Source organism: Ambystoma mexicanum, chromosome 2q, assembly GCF_040938575.1.
Source record: "Ambystoma mexicanum isolate Mex_15411 chromosome 2q, UKY_AmexF1_1, whole genome shotgun sequence".
NCBI classification, from domain to species: Eukaryota; Metazoa; Chordata; class Amphibia; order Caudata; family Ambystomatidae; genus Ambystoma; species Ambystoma mexicanum.
Genome location: NC_090924.1, coordinates 852,300,313 through 852,314,496, shown reverse-complemented (window position 1 = coordinate 852,314,496; position 14,184 = coordinate 852,300,313).

The following is a 14,184-nucleotide window of genomic DNA, read 5'->3' as shown; positions in this document are numbered from 1 at the left end:
GCCATTATTTCTAAAACATTGCTATGCCTAAGACTAGCCCCTGCCCATCAACTACAATCTTGTGAAGCTCTCTCTGTCAAATTCCAGATAAACAACTCACAAACACTCACCATTCACCTAATATACAGACCGCCTGGTCCACTCGGTACCTTTGAGTAATATACTTACCAACAACCTTAAACCATCCTCGCAAATACTTGTATTAGGGGATTTCAACCTAGGCTTTACGGACCATACGGACAAAAATGCCACAGATATAGCCAATACAATTAAGGTATTAGGTCTATCCCGAAAAGTTAACACACCCACTCACCAAAAAGGGAGAATATTGGACTGGATAGCAGACTACAATTGTACAGTTACTATTTCATCTGTCCTGCCGCTCTCTTGGACAGACCACTCACTGGTGTCCTTGCACTTATCTACTAAAAGATTCACCCCATTGGCTCTCCCAGTACCGCCACCCTGTTTAACTAGAAATAAAAAAAGTATCATAGCAGAGAAAATCATCCCTGGTATCCTGCTGACCCTCAACTCACTGTCAGAAAACCTTCATCCCAGTATCCTAGTTCAAGAATTTAATAATATCTTGCTCACTACTCTGTACAGAATTGCACCTCTCAAACTCAGACCCAGCAAACCTATGGCCCACTTAAACAAATGGTTTACGCCACAACTTAAAGTCCTTCGCACTTTAAAAAGAAAAAGCGAAACTAACTGGAGACTCTGTCCTTCCTGTGAGAACAAAACTAAACTAACCTCACTCTCCTCACATTACAAGAAGGAAATCTGCCGGGCAAAACGCAATTCCTACGATGAGTGCATTGCCAAATCTAATTTGAATAAGAAAGAACTCTTTTCCATACTTAAAGAATTTGAGTCCCCAAAAGCTACACCAGACATATGTACGAAAGATACATCTTGGTGTACAGACATTCAACAGGCACTAGCCAATAAAATTGTCACGCTCCAAAATAAAATTCAGCAAACAAAAGAAGTGTTGAACATACAGCACTCACCGAATAGTCCCGTGACCAGTGTTTCACCACCGGACCACAATAATATCTTCAACTTTTCCAAAATGTCTACCCTGGAAGTAGAAAAAAACATCCAGTCACTGAAGCCCTCTAATTGCAAAGGCGACATCTGCCCAGTGCAAATAATGAAAGATGCTGCCAGAGAATTATCCACATTCATCACCAAACTGATTAACGCCTCCTTTACTACAGGTACTATCCCTGCCAACCTTAAACAGTCTTGGGTGCTCCCCCTCCTCAAGAAACAGACCCTAGACCCGCTAATCCCTACTAATTACCGGCCCATTACCACAGTCCCATTCTTACTCAAAATACTAGATAAAGCTGCCTACAACCAAATCCAAAAACATCTTGAAAAGCATAAACTCCTTGGAAACAGACAATCCGGTTTCCGCCCGTTACACGGAACAGAAACAGCCTTAATTGATTTAAAGACCCAAATTGACGAGCTGAGAGACAAAGGGAAAACAGTTCTTCTGCTCCTACTTGATCTCTCAGACGCATTCGATCTGGTCTACCACAAAGTCCTCTGCTGACACCTTGATTCTGCTGCCCACTTTTCACCGGAAGCTATCAATTGGATTAAATCCTTCTTGAGCGAGAGGCGATGAGAGTCTTCTCTCCATCTGCAGCCGCCGACCCAATCCCCATCTTGTGCGGGGTCCCTAAGGCTCTTGCGTCTCACCAACTCTTCAATATCTTCACCAAACCCTTGTTCGATGATCTGGACCATCTGGTGTTACCTACACTAATTACGCAGATGATATGCAGATTCTCCTGCCGCTTTCTGGGGATCACAGTAAGGACACAGGGTTGGTGTATAAAGTATATCTTATCATCCAAGTAAGGATGGGCACTCATGGCCTATGTTTGAACGATGATAAGACCGAGCTGATCATTCTGGGCTCACAGGCCAACATTAAAAAACTAGGTCAGGAATTCTCCTCATTCAATATTGACGGGTGTAGAGGAGGTCCCAGACATGGCCTGCACCCCCTCCCCTCATTTCGAGGTACCAGGAGCGTACTCACCAAGGTATGTGACGTATGAAGAGCAAATTAACCAACAAAGAGCTGCACTGGGACTCTGCCCAGTATACATCAGAAGATCCATACCTGTTGAAGCGCCCATAACCAGACAACCCTGGGCAGCACGGTACCCTATCAGACAGCCGTACCAGCCGCTGATACGAAACGAAGAGTACCTACAGACGGTCCATGAAGAGACCCAAAGAGCCCTAATGGACGGCCAGTGGAAATGACTCAAGGACCTGAACAGACTCGTGAATGTACAAAAGCAGCTATCGAAGATAGCACGCCAGTGCAAGTAACTACGAAAATAAATGTAATGGACACAGAGAAGAGACGATGTTAAAACATGAGGAAACGTTGCTACGAGACAAGATGGCAGCAACCGACCTGTCAAACGTGTGTAAATAGGCTTGGAACGCAAGAGGCAAAAGAAACGACACTGCTTGCAATGCTTAGTAGAAGATTAGAGCGGGAAGCGCCAACCATATATCTACCTCAATAAGGCACATTATACAAGTGCGACTCCATTTTGTAAAAGCAGAAATGTACCCAGGCTGCCAGAGGCCTGACAGACCAAGTTTCATAACCCAGCCAAAGGCAAGAGAAGGAGCGGAATCGAAACTCAACAAAGAGCGGCTCATGCCTAGGAAATCAAGGTCAACCAGAGAAATGGAGGAGAGCGTCAGCTAACAAGACTCAAACTTCAGAACATACCAGCCTGCCTCATGAAGGTCAAGATAAGGGGGGCCCATGCAGGTGGCGAGGCTGAAACAGAATTAAACGCACTAAAAGCTGGAAACTGAAGCAGATTCATGGTGAACTAACACGTGACCAGCCAGGTGTGAAGAAGTACCACCGCCTGATGTCATCCAGGACCCGAGGATGTCATAACTTTTCCCGATAAGAGACTACAGTTTTGAGACCATCCTTAGCAAACTAATTGACACATCGCCCTAAAACACTGATTGATGGAAGGGAGGCAGGGTGAAACTTGGGACACCAGGCATATGGGTATCCATTCTGCATGCCGCTAATTAAAATGGGGATTTATGTCTAGGGGTGTAACCTGCCCAATCACAATGGACAAAGTTATCTGGAGTCAATAGATAGTAGAACCAATAAGACGTCGTACTTGTAGTGACGTCAATCACGTGTGAAGTAGAGGGAGGGGTGTAGACGCCCATCCAATAAGAGTTATACAATCTGCATGCCCTATTATCATATACAGATATAACACGCATACTTCAGTTACCTTTCCTAACCAATTATATTGCATGATGATTTTTTTATAGAATTAGACATCAGTGATGACGAGTTTTGCCTATAACGATGACTGTTCGACTGAAGTTCGAGGAAGTCGGAGCGAGACAGGTGATCGCAATGCTGCTGATTTCCATTTGTTTCTCTGTTTGATGTCATTAAAGCGACTTCCCTTTGCCAACTTAGTGAGTCCTCATTATTGAGTCGTGTTGGAGTAAGTGAATCCTGCACCCCCTGTCCTCACATGGTGCAGCTATCTTGTCTTACAAGTTCTAGTAGGTGAGCGCTGACCTATGGGCCCATCAGTGAATTCCTCTCCTCCTGAACACTTGGTAGCAGAGGATGGTTTTCTGCCATTAATTAATGATTATATAATACTAAGACACCTTAGACCGAAGGCACGAAGTAACTCCGGGCCTTTGGCAATATCACAAGTCCTTTCGCCATTCCGGCTGAGTAGACTGAGAAGCTCCCCGTGGACAATGATAGAGAAAGTCCATAAAAAATCTGCAGTGGGTCTGAAGGAACCCGCCTTTCCAAGCATAACCCTTCTCATTCCCACGGGCAGCCAATCGGACGAAAAAACCTTAAAAGGCTGGAAGAGGAAGGGGCAGAGAGGAAAAGATGTGATCGGTGAGTGAAACAACAAACTCGCTACTTTGGCAAATGTCCTAGGCATTAGAGCCAGTAAGGGAAAGGTAACGGTGGGTGGCAGAGAAAAAATTAAATAGTCAGAAGTAGAGAAGACTGTATATATATAGGGGGTAATGACTCAGGCACCTGAGATAAAAACGTAAGGATTACCATTACCAGGGGGGCACCTGAGATAAAAACGTAAGGATTACCAGGGGGCACCTGAGATAAAAACTTAAGGATTCACCTTATTCCTGCGCTTTAATACAGCGGTCAGAAGAAACGTGAACTCAGAGCCCACAGTGGGGGGACAATTAGGCTACGGTAACGTTTAAAGACGTCATCAAGAGAGTTCGTTTAAATCCCATGATGGGGTATTGATTGGAAGGCAGGTATACGTATGACCAGCTGGTGTTCGTCTAGTCTGTCAAGTGTCTGTAATACGTGTCTTGTTGTATGCCAAATGTAAAATAATTGTATTAATGATTGTTTGAAATGCATTTTGGCTTTACGCAATTCTGTAACTAAGAGGGAATCACCATTGAATTGATGGGTTTTGAGTAAATTGTTGGTATACAACTTTGGTGGGAAAAGCTTGGATCGGAGCTTGCGTATTTGGTGCTTGCTCATACTATTGGAAGGATAAAATACTGTACAAAACATTGTTGGTGGCGGAATCAAAAATGGAGGAGGTCACCCCACTTGCGCATCTGTGCATGCAACTACCTAAGCATGCACCAAAACTCAAGAAGTATAGCACAGAGTGGGTTAAGTGTACTGCCCACAAAATGTTCATGCCTTGGCCACAGAATGGGTCCCTTTCTAAGGCTGTTTTACAGCATATGATGACCTTACTATACGCCACATATACAGGCAAGAAGCTAGAAAAACGTCTTGCTGTTCTAGAATTGTGGAAGATGTTTGAAGAAACGAAGGTGGAAGAACCACCCACAGACTGGATACTAAATGTATGTATGGATGGAGGTGAGACGCCTACCGCACCACCAGCCCCGCCTGAGCCAGTCATTGAAGGTAGTAAAACAGAGGGGCTTTACCCACTAAGAGAACTTAAGGCAGCCACGGGGTATAGCAACCCCGCATATGAGTCGTACAGTAGTGACGATAATAAGGGAAAGGAACAGGAAAACAATATTGCCTCCGCGGTCTCAAGGGACAAAGAGAGATGCGAAGATGAAGGGAAAGATTGGGCACAGAGTTGTGCACCTCCAGATAAGGAGAAAGAGCAAAATAAATGTAATGGAAATGAAGGTAGGGTTGATGTGATAGCATTTGTGAAAGACGAATGGATGGGAGGTCAGATGTTACTGAAGTTGGATGGAAAAGGAAGTGATGATTTGAGGCCAAGGGAGAGGTCTGATGAGACGCAAAGGAGAGAGAGAAAGGGCTGGAAGTAAGGGATGAAAGGACAAGAAAGAAAGATAGGCTAAGGCGAGAACAACTATATCGCGAAGAGCAAGAGAAACAGCTCGATCGCAGACAAGAGGTAGCCTACGACCGGTACAGACAGACTAAGCAAAGGATGGAAGAAGAGCAAAGGGTACGTGAGAAGAGAGCGAAGAGACGAGAAGAGGAGGAAATTAGAAGGGCAAAGGAACGTAGAAACGAAAGAATGCGAGAAGTAGATAAGGCTAGAGAAGAAGAGAGGAAGCGCAAGGAAGTAAATCAGGAAATGGAACGTAAGCGCAGACATATGGCACGGGATCTTGACTATCTGGAGCGGGAAGTTCAAAAACCCAATCCTGTTGTAGAATGGGAAGACATAGAAGAATTCTTTCCTCCACACGACTCGCTGCAAGGTATAAGTGGGACAAATATTGGAGATGACTTCAACACCAGAAGCATCGGGGAAATGATTGATAAAATATACGATGAGATGGGGCAAGAGCAGATATCCGATGGGGGAAGGGAAGATGAGCGCTTAGAGAGCACTCAGCTATACGACACTGAGGATGTCACCCGAAGTAGTGGGAGCAGGGGACTGTCCCTAGACAGGCTGGAGATTGGGCAGAATGAAGAAGATGCAAGGAGTTGTGTAAACTGGGAGTATTCAGGATCTGACTCCGGTGGGGAAACGGAGGATGTGGCACATGAAGAAGGGAGACGGTGCGAAAAACGGCTCCCAGGGGACCAAGGGGTATGATAGTCAGATGCTAGCGGGTACACAAGTAGGGCACAGAAGTCTGCCGCGCAGTCCAGCCGACAAGAAGGAACACCCCATGGACAGAGGGGGGGCGGCAGCACCTACCTACGCAGACAGATTAAGGGCATTGCCAGGAAGACGGCAAGGCAGGAATGCCACCCCAGCGGTAGATAGAGGAGCTATGAGGAAGGAAAAGGAAGACTGCACATTCCAATTTCCGTTGCTAGAAAAGGAGGGAGCAAGACCACAATATATTCCATGGCCACACATGGACCGAGAGAACTTAAAAAATAAGCTTCCAATGCTGACATCGGGAGCCGGGAAGTGGATACATGAGTTAGAGAAAATGACAGGGGGTGTTACCCTAGTTATAGGGGACATTAAGGGTCTCCTAATTGCCATACTTGGTGAGAGAGCAGATGATGTTTGGAAACGGGAAGGCTACCCTAGGGTAACCCTAACTAACACCTCCCATGATGGAGCACCATTTAATAACTGTAGAGCGGCAGTGTGGAAAGCGCTGTGAACGCTATATCCAGACACGTCCAATATGGGGGCTATAATGACTCAGAAAATGAGAGAGTCAAAGGATCCGTTGATTTATATCCAGAATTTTCAAGATGCGTGGGTGCTCCAAACGCATGAGTCTTGGACGAAATCTATCCCTGTATTCTACCACATATTATGCCAGGGGTTGCCTGAGACTGTGCAGAAGCAACTCAAAAAATTGGTAGGAGTAGAAGCAAAACCATGGGCTGAAATACAGTTGACAATTGCACACTACTGTAGACTGCTGCAAGAAAAGAATCGGAAAAAAAGCAACCCGTAAGGGTGAGGAGGCAAATCTGGTGCAGAAAAAGCTCTCAAAGTATGCTCTCGAGGGAGCCATGCTGACAAGCCCAGCTGAGCCAAGCGCACAGCAAGCAACTAACCCATCGCAGAACAAACAGGGTAATGCGGGATTATACCCGAGGGGAAGGGGTTGTGGAGGAAGAGGATGGCAGAGTAACCAGGGAGGGTTTCGAGGTAACCAGGGAGGCTTTCAGAATAATCAAAATGGCTTTCAGAACACGCAGATGGGCGGTCCAGCTATGCAAGATGGACAAATGGCCCGACCACCACCAGTGTGTTGGCTGTGTGGAATGACAGGACATGCGGCGCATGTGTGCAGAAGCCAAGGCATGTGGCAAAATAGCCAAGGGATGGGGGCAGGCATGGTGAACCATCCTTCCATCCCGCAGCAGGGCACTACACAAAATCACACAGTGCAGCAGCAGGTGCCAGGCCTACAGCAAGGTGCACAGCAAGTGGTTCATCCCCCGCACATGAGGAACGTACCGCAGGGACAATCCCAGCAGGCACCACCACAAATGTCACAGGGCACTAGCTCCGGGGGGAGTCAACCCTGGGGCTGGGGGAAATCAACAACCGTACAGTGGGCTGAACTTATACATGAAATAGGACAGCTCACGGAGGACTCTGATTTGTTCTATCCTATCGGTGACACCAGACCCTAATAGGGAATGTCGTCATAGGGTGTAAAGAATATTCCTTCTTAGTTGACACGGGTGTGACGCGCTCATGCATACGAGAAAGCAAGTTTTCCTTGTCCGGTGAGCTCATAGATACTCAGAGTTTCACGCGAGCTCACAGTAGAGTTCCCTTTACAGACGCACTCCCAGTCTCTGTGAGAGAGAGCAAAATGAATGTACCCTTATTATACTCACGCCAGATGCCAGTAAACATCCTGGGTTGGGACTTAATGACTAAGTTGAATATGACAATCTCGTTTACCGAGAACGGTATAGTGTGCTCTACTCCAGGAATGCATTATTCAAACGTGTGCAAAATGATCAGAGCATATTCCAGACGTATAGCCATGAGAGCTATACCATTAGAGCCAGAAGTCTTCGCATATGGGGGCGGGTGCTCATGGCGGGATTGCCAGGCCTTGCAGATAGAACTATGAGGACACCTGATGAGTTTTTATTCAGACCCAGAATACCTATGCACAAAGAGGAGGGATAAGTATTTCCCTTAATGATACAATCTGCCGCAGTGCGAGGGAAAGTGGTATTGGTAGAAGAATATGATGATTAAGGCAGACAATGGTGTGCTATTATCGCCATCGAGGAAGGGTATCGAGTGATTGACGTCACTTATGATGATCTGTTCGAAGAACACCCTGACCTGGAAGAGACGAGGGTGGAAGTAAGTCTCACATTTTGGGTCAAAATGATCAAACGGGAGGTGCCACAGAGAATGATGTTGGTGCTGATACGTCCATAATACTTTGATGACGACATGGCCCAAGTGCCTGCCGCGGTATGGGTTACAGGGCCCTATGACGTAGGCCTCCTGAAAGGGGCAGTTGAAGTAAAAATTAAACTGAAACCAGGAGCAATTTTACCACGAGCACGACAATATCCCATGTTAGAGAGGCAGATGAGAGGATTGCGAAGACAATTTCCGCTATGATGGAGCAGGGCATCCTAGTGATGTCAGAATCACCTTGCAGGGAGGGTCTTTGCGGTTAATCCAAGATTTACGAGCATTAAACGATAAAGTTGAAGCCGAATTCCCTCTAGTCCTTAATCCATCCACAATTCTGTGCAACATACCAAATGAGGCAAAATATTTCACCGTGATTGACCTGAAAAATGCGTTTTTCTCAATCCCGTTGCACCATGACTCTCAAGTTCTGACGTCATTTACTCTCAGACAAATGCACCTGAAAAGCACGAGGTTGCCACAAGGATACTGTGAGTCTCCATCCATTTTCAACAGAGTCCTGCAGATGGACCTAAACAATATTGCAGTAGACAGTGTTGTTTTGCAGTATGTGGATGACATTCTGATCTGCAGCATCACTGAGGAACAATGCAGGCGCGACTCTGTCCAGCTACTGACAATCCTGGCTGAGAAAGGATAAAAAGTTGATAAGCAAAAGTTACAATACTGTCAGCGAGAGGTGCTGTACATAGGTCAGCCAGCTCATCTCACACGAAGGGAAAAAGGTAACCCCAGAAAGGGCTGAAGCTATCATGAACACAGCTAAACCACTCACGATAAAACAAATGCAAAGCTTCCTAGGCCTGTGCAATTATGTCAGAGCATGGGTTTTCGACTACAGCTTGTATACCAAGCCCCTGCTTCAGGCTTTGAAGAAAGCCCAGGCAACAACAGGAGAAATTGAATGGACTGAGGCAACGGAGAAGGGGTTTGCAGAACTTAAGGGGGCAATTTGTAAGGCCCCAGTGCTCGGGATTCCTAATTATGCAGAGGAATTCTATCTGTTCTCACACTCTGATGGTGATGTTATGACTGCAGTGGTCGCGCAGCGAACCTCGCTGGGGTACAATCCCCTAGCATATTACAGCGGGAGTCTGGACCTGGTCATGAGGGGCCACTTCCCATGCGAACAAAATCTAGCTGCTGCCGCCTTCGCTATTGAAAAGGCTTCATCTATTGTGATGGAGTGCTCCATGACATTGTACGTCGAGCACTCGTTATTCGCCATACTAGAGAGGACAAAGGGCATGCTGACATCACAGAGAGCATCTGCCTATGAGGTGATTATCTCCAACCCATCGATCAAAATAGTTTGATGTAAAACTGTGAACCCTGCTACATTCATAGCTGAGCCAGTCGCAGACGGCAAACCTATACATGACTGTGCAAATTATGAGGAATTATATGATGAAATCCCCAGGGTTAAGGAAAATTCCATGGCAGGTGGAGAAATCGTGTTCATTGACAGTTCTTCGAGAATCAACCAAGAAGGCAGACAAAGGTATACAGGCGTGGCCGTGGTAAAACACCTAGCGAATGGAGAGTTTTGAGTACTCGTTAGTGTGCGAATACCCTGTCACTATTCTGCGCAAGCTGCAGAACTGTTGGCGCTGATACTCGCCATTGACAATCATGCAGACCAAGAAGTAACTGTGTACAGTGACTCAGCCTATGTGACATCCACAGTACATGCAGGCCTAGTGCGCTGGAAAAGGAGGGGCTACCTCTGAGCGGACGGCACGCCAGTGCAACACGCAGCCTTACTGGACAGGTTGATAAAAGCACTACAGCTGCCAGTGGGCATAGCGTTCTTGAAATGCGCCGCCCACACCAAGGGGACAGATTTCGTGTCACGTGGAAACCATGAAGCGGACACGGAAGAGGATGATGGTACGCGAGCCACACCAGATGCCTATAGTAACATGGGGCCGACTCAGCTAATGGAACTCCAAGGGGAAGCACCTCAGGAAGAGAAAAATTTGTGGAAGCATCAAGGGTGTTCCTTAAACCCCTCTGATGGGTTGTGGAGGCAGGACAGCACTGGTAAACCGGTAATTCCTGTCACCCTACTGAAGGTAGCATTGGAGCAGTTACACTACCCTATACATATGACAAAAGAAAACCTTGCTGCAACGCTCGCAGAAGACTGGTTCATACCGAATTTAGCAGAGCATGTTGCTTTTTTCATGGTGAACTGCATTATCGCCAACAGTTCACCACTGGGCACACATTAAAAGTAGTGAGAGGAGTTATCCCCCGGCCGAGTGGGCCATTCCAGCACTTGCATATCGACTACGTCGACATGATTCAAGTGTGCAACAGGTACAGGTATTTAATTGTGGTGGTGTGTCCATTCTCTAGATGGATAGAAGCAGGTTCCTGTACACACCCAGACGCTACCTGTGCTGCCAAATTCCTAGTGATGGAAGTGTTCCCTAGATAGGGGGTGTGCGAAGTAATGAGATCAGATAACGGGGCTCACTTTGTTAATGCAGTGTTTAAACAGATCAGCTTGTTGCTTGGTATAAAGCACACATTCTCGTCGGCGTATCACCCAGAGGGGAATGGGATATGTGAGCGGCTCAACGGCCTGTTAAAGGAGAGGATAGCCAAGTTGAAGCTCACATTAAGAAAGGGATGGCTGCACTGTCTACCAATGGCACTGTATGCACTTCAGAACCAACCCGGCTCCGACCATCATTTAACGCCGCACAAGATAGTTACAGGCAGACGGATGAGGACCCCTCTAACCCCCGAGATAGGGCTAGATGTGATGCCCTGCCAACTAGAGAGGTTCTGGGAACAGAGATGCAGGAGTACCTTAACTGTATGACATCCAGCGCCTCTGTCATTTCAGGCCAGCTGCAGCGACGGCGAAAAGGGGACAGTGCAGCATAAAACACATGAGGAAGTGCTGAAGCTGAAGCCGCACAAGGTCTACATGCACCCCTCGTCTTCCCTGGTGACAGCGTGCTTGTGAAGAACTTTACCAGGAAGAGGTGGGACGAGCCAAGATTTAATGGCCCTTTCATCGTAGAGGACTGCACCCCCTCCGCCGTCAAGCTCCAGGGCAGAAGGGCATGCATCTTCTTAAATGACATTAAACCGCATATAGGGGAGAGCCCTCATGCCGCATCTAACTGAGAAGAAACCACAGACAACGGGGAAGAACCTCAACACGTGCAGACAAGATCCATGGCGAGGAAGAAGGACGCATGAACAGAAAACCAAAACAAAGAACCTAGATGCAAGTTGTGGCATAAAACTGGACAGGTTCCCCAAGCAAAGGGGGATAAGGACATAACGAACACTCTGTACATCCCAGTTGCAGGGTAAAGAGAAGCACATCCAAAGCCACAACAACATTGATAAAATGAACTTTTGAAAGCACGTCATGCCCAAGTAGTACAAAGAATCAAGACTCTGATAGACTGTAAACAAAATATTCTCTGAAACACGGTATCCTGATGCGACCAGTATTGAGACTTTGTTCACAGAAGTTATGGTACATTCCAGCAGAAGTCTCAAGTGGGATGTGCTAACCTATTTTCAACTCGTGGTGTTATCATACCCATCACTCATAGGGAGAGGAGCCAGTGTCACAGACTTTATTCAAGATCCAGCCAACAAAAAAGTAATCAGGCGACTGCTAACCGTCATCGCAGAGGTCTTCGCTGAGTTACCCGAGCATAGTGAGAGGGACACAAATGCTTCCACCGCCAATAGACATTGATGAACTCACGTTTAATTTGTTCTTCCAAATAATCGAGAAATGCCCAGGGCTCGCCGGGAGAACAACTGATACACGCAATTATATCAGAGATCCAAGAAACCTAGCTCAACTGAGCCAGCTGTGGACTAACTTAAATCATTTGGTGGTAATCCACGCAACGGGAAGGTGCAAAGACTGTGCGAATCAAAAGAAAAGCTTGTGATCAGGACACAGCCAAACAAGGCAAATGTCCCTATCACCGAGGACACCCGCTGGCACAGAAGGTCCAGTTTAGATTAGTCACAGACTATCCAGAAATGGTAGGAAGGCCTGCAGATATTGATGTCATCACCTTCCTTAGAGATCCGGCCAAGGCCCAACACATGGGCACACTTCTCCATGGTATAATGCTCCAAGTCGAGCTGTCCAACTTGCAGCAAGAATTCCTAAGGACTTTCCATTGAGACTTTCCGCCAGGGACAGATCAAGGAGACAAAGACACAGTTCTTCATTCTTCCACCGAGGACAGATCGAGAAGAGCAGAAACGAGGATTACGACATCTTGTTCCTAGTTCATTTTTATTTTTTCTTCTTTCTTCTATTTTTCTTATTATCCTTTTTGTCATCTTTCTGCCGTGGAGCAGATCGAGGAGAGAGACACTGTTCTTCAACTTGTCGCCGAGAGACCGAGCGAAAGGAGCGGACCCAAGAACTTCACCATCTTATTTTCCTTTTTCTTCATTTTTCTCATTTTTCCTATTTTTTCATATGTTCACTTTTATTTTTATTTTTACAACATTTTATTTTTGTGTGATTTTTAGAAGTTCCATCTCTTCATTCCTTAACATTGAGCAAGTTCCAGCATGTCCTCAGGACCAAAGCAAATTCGAGGAGTGCACTGGGACCTCACCTATTATAGATATGCATAATGAATGTGATGTACCAAAGTTGCTAGCCCAACCCTTTTCCATAGGCTAGCACAGGAACTGTACTGAGTACCCAGAGACTACCGTCGTCACTCACATGAGGGGGGACATTTGGAGAAGCGCGCGCCACTTTAATAGTAATGAACTCTCGAACTACGAGACCAGAGCAAGAGAAGGAATAAATAACTGACAATTAACTCATTCGAAATGGGGGCCCAGAACAGTAACTTGGTTTTACTCCCAACAGAAGGGCGCCCCCATTTCCCTGGAAGAAAATGCTGCAAATTGTCGTTCCGAACGATTATTTGTACATGTATAAGTATTATTATTGTTTTTCTGTCATTAACAATCAGAACTGCTTTCTTTATTGGTGCACGAAGTGTCCCAATCTCAGTTCACCCACCAGATAATGAACGTCTGGGGACTACGAAAGCACCTAGACCCTATATAGTCATTCCAGTCCCAAGAAAACCTGAGGATAAAAGGAACGAACTAAAATTAAATGTAATTAGCCGTAATTTAGACACATTTGAGGTCACAAATGAAGAGAAAAGCTGGAGACAGGGTCAGCACGGAATGAATGAAAACACTGCACTGACCACTGCACGTACCCACACACAGGATGCACACAGAAAAGGGCAAGTGTCAATGGCTACAGGGCCTCCAACGAAGGCAGCAGAGAGGGTGAGACTGCCTGCCGAACAATCAGTTCCAGAAAACAGTGGAAGTACCCAAGAGGAGCCAAGTGAAACACTAGAGAGAGAGGGCATAGCAAAATCCCTCAAAAGAACAGATGTATCCACAAAGGAATTCACAGAGAAAACACAAATGCTGATAGACTATTTTTCCCCTTCATAGTCAGAGCAAAGAAACTGCACGAGGAGCTGAAAGGCACGACTATAGAGACTATAACAGCAAGCACACCTGCTCCAACGCAAGGAACAAGCCTCATGCCTACAACACGACCACGCGTTGGGAGGTTGGGGAGCCAATGGCGGTTAGAGGAAGTCTATGACAACATACAAAAGGGAAGGAAAGGAAACACAAACCCTTCTCCCACCACAGCGATGCAGTCGAGGCAGCCTGCTCCACTGAGACACACAGAGAGGAAAAGCAGCACAGACGCATTTAG